We start from the raw sequence: 3,948 nt of genomic DNA, 5'->3' as shown, positions 1-3,948 counted from the left end.
GCCAGGGGGTGAGCACAGAGCCCCTTCCAGCCTCCACCCTCCCTCCCTCCCTCCCTCTGTCCCTCCCTCCCTCTCTCCCTCCCTCCCATGTCCCCACCTCCAAACCTGTGAATCCAAATAGCTCCAGGGTAGGTGGATTTTTCCACCCTGTTCCAGGTCTAATTTCTCTTTCAAACTAATACCATATATCTTTCCCCACCTCCCACTTGTCACTTTATGGCTTGCTGGATCTATTTCCTTTAATGCTTGAAAATATACAGTTGAAATCACCTTAAAATTTACTAATATGCCTTTTTATTTGAAAGGCTTATTCCCCGAAAGGCTTTCCCAGTCTTATTGGAGGGCATGCTCTCTAATATTAAAAATTTTTTTGTTAAAAATGGGTGCACATCTGTTTGATATTTAACTCGAAACAAATGGTGAGAGTGGAGAACATAAGCAAAACTACACTTTAGATGGCTATAAAAGGTCATTTTTGCTTTAAACTACAAAGGATGAATGGGGGCATATGACACACATAATAAAGGCAGAGATAGGTTTAAAATGCCCTCAGGATACTCTGAGGTCAGCTGCTGGCTTACAAAAAAAGACACAATTTGGCCCTCTCTTTTTGCCACCCAACAGTGTGGAGAAGCAAGTTGGGATCTGCATACAATGAAGGTCACTCAGTCTCTGTCTTAAAGCCCATCACATTTTTCTCTATCATTTTCCCAAGGGATACTGAACTCTTAAGCCTATTAATTAAATAATGGGCTCCAAACTAACTCCCCTCTCCTCCTGGCTGAAAATTGGAGAAGGGTTTAGCTTGTCATGCTGAAGACTGTCATGCTTGTGCTCTGCCCTATGAGAAATTTCTCCATATCAGACATTCAGATGATGGGCAAAAAAGGGGTGTGCTCCTCCCTGGTGTGGACAGGAGGGTTTCTGCCAGAGATATTGAAAGTAAGCAAAGCTTGGTCTCCCTGCCATGGTGCCAGTGCAGCAGGACTGGGCTGAGTGACTGGCTTTGCTCTGGGCTGCAGGTTCAGCCCGTGCTGGGCTCTTTGGTCAGGGCTGGCTTTGAAAACTGCCAAGAACTGCCCGTGAATTTTGAAGGGGAAATGAAGCGGGAAATGGGCCATTTCTCATTTAGAGCTGGCACGGGACCAAACCAATGGGAGCAGATGAGATTTCCAATAAAACCTTCCTGAAAAGGCAAAGGAGTGGGGGGACAAGACGCTGGTTGTAATCTGGCTCCAGCCATCTGCTCCAGGAGCACTGGAAAGGCAGGGCAGGGCATGACGAGCACCTTGTTGATGATAAAAGGGACATGGAAACATCAGCTCAGATTTGGTCATCAGGTGGCTCTTGCATCTGCCAGAACATCTTTTCTGCTATTAAAGACAGATTAGGGAAGAAATATGGAGCAAGAAGGTCAAAACCTTACATGTAGCCCTCTAAGGCTTATTTGAAGCCTTGTATTTATTTCTGTACTGAAGGGGCAAAATTAGTGTCTTACTGTTTCTTTATAAAGTAATGCAACTTTTCAGTTGATTTTTCCTTTCTTTCCCACAAAACAGAAGTGGGTCCTTTATCCTGGTGGAGTTATTTAAAGCTGATTAAATCCTATCAGCAAACCATGGGGTATTTCTAAATTTTAGGCATGAGTTATACATCTCATTTATCATCACATTTAAAGCATGTGGAGCAGAAACTCAGTGCATTTCCTGATTATTCCTGAGCTTTGTACTCCAATCTGTAATCACTAGACAGCAAATTGTCCATAGCTCCATCCTGTAATATCTAGTTATTAATGGGAACCAGGTATCCTCCTTCAAAGGAAGAGGACCATCAGGAATCATATCTCTTTTGCATGTCCTGAAAAACATTTCACAGGTTCAGTGATTACTCAAAAAATCATTTCACAGTTTTAATGATTACCCAAAAACATTTCACAGTTTTAATGATTACTCAAAGCAGGGAGTGAAAAAAAATTTGGACAATAAATTCAGGGGCTTGCTCAGTTACAGAGAGGTATAAACACATCCTCCTATTACAGCCTGATCTGCTGTGCTTTCCCACAGCAGGCACACGAGTTTCCAGCTGCCAACACGAGGGCAGGCTGGCAAACAGCCTCCCCAGCTGCTGTGGTGACAGTGCCATTGGAAACCTTTATTTCTTGTGCTCAGCGTGCACTGAGAGCGATCCCTTTGTTCCATATGGCTTCCATATAGTGACACTGCATCCTGTGTGGGAGAGGTCAAGGAGTGGATTATCAGCAAGTGTTTCAAGTCAAGAATGAAGGGAGCTGGCGGGACAAATCCGCACAAAGCCTGTTCTGTGCTTCTCCTCGGCGCGGTGACCTCTGGGTTTCGGTGCCTGTGTGTTCCCCCCCTTCTCCCTCCACGTGTGAGCACAGCCCTGGATAACGTGTCAGCACAGCATCGCCCCTGCAAGGGTTTTAGAGGCAGAAAGAGAACAAAAGCAACCCTGAAAGCCTGGCTGAAATGTTTAGCCATAAGTAGGGAGGCCAGGAGCAGGGAGGGAGCAGTGCAAGGAAGGATGTGCTCCCATCCCCATCCCCACCCTACTGTCCCACTGCCCAGCACCCCTCGAGCCAGGCATTGTGGATGGGCATCACATCTACCCATTTGCAGTCAGTTGGGACCCCCCAGTTAGCCAGGACTGATGATAAATGCTGGAAAGTGGCTGGGTACCCTTGGATGGATCCCACCTGGCCCCATGGACCTGTGTGTGTGTAAGTGGTGGAACAGGTCACTGCCCCTTTCCTACACTGGCAGGTATGCAAAATTCATAACTGCATTTTAATAACTCCTGACCTGCAAGACCTGAGCGACTGTAAACCTCACAGAATCGTTACTGGCCAAGTAAAAATTATATTCCATTTGAACATTCCTCATGTAATATCCCCACTGCAGGCAGCACTGAAAGAAAAGCAGTGTTAGCACGGCTGTTCTCTGGTACCTAATGAGTTGGCTTTGGCTGGGGATCAGGAGCTGTTGGCGGCTGGAGTTCACATTGACCACTCAAAGGCTTTAGATGTTCTGGCCTGGACCTTGTTGTTTAATGATGTAAAGTTAAATTGGGGCTGAGGGAAGGGTAATCAGCTGGTTATTACAGCCCTGGTGGACAAAGTGCATGCAAACCTTGTGCTCAGCCCTCCTTGGCAGGGGCAGTGCCGGGGGACAACTGGGCTGGAGTGGGGTTGGGGACATGGGACAGCAGCCAAAGGGCAAGGACCAAGCCTCTGGTGTGACCAGAGTGCTGGATGCTTGGGAGAAAATGCACATTGACACCCTCCCTCCTCACCCTCCCCACATCCATCAACAGGAAAATTATTTCTCCTTCAGTCTGAACATCCTGTAAGGTTGTGGAAAAAGATTTCCAAAGACACATCACCTCTTGGATAGGAGCCTGGGGGGGAAGGGAGAGGAGGAGCTGTTGCACCCCTCCTGCTTTAGCAGCTACACCCAGGGGTGGAGGCTGGGAACTCCTCTCCAGGGAGAGATTTCAGGCTGGGAAGAGCCTGGAGTGATCCAGAGGGTCGGGAATATGTAATTGCTACCATAAAAAGAGAGGCTAAACAGCAAGGCAGGGATTGGTAAAACTGTGGACACAGCAAATAAGGAATGTCCTAAGACAACAGGAGGGAGTGCTCAGAGAAATTACAGGCAATCCCTCCTGAGCAAATCAAGATGCAGTGAAGTCCTGGAGCAGTCCTGGAGCAGTCCTGGAGCAGTCCTGGAGCTGAGCTGTTTGGTGGGAAGAACAGTGTCCTGGTCTGGGACCTCAGGTTTGGGAGCCCCTGTGGGCCAGCATTCCAGAACCAGGAGAATCATCCCACTGTATTCATCCTCTTCCTCATTTTTATTTCCACAAGCCTGAGCACCAGCCACTGTCAGCTGGTTCATCTTTGTGTGACTCCTTCCATACTTCTCATTTTATTTC

This window comes from Pithys albifrons, chromosome 15, assembly GCF_047495875.1.
Source record: "Pithys albifrons albifrons isolate INPA30051 chromosome 15, PitAlb_v1, whole genome shotgun sequence".
Lineage (NCBI taxonomy): Eukaryota > Metazoa > Chordata > Aves > Passeriformes > Thamnophilidae > Pithys > Pithys albifrons.
The sequence above is the reverse complement of the archived record's forward strand: the minus strand, read 5'-3'. Positions refer to the sequence as shown.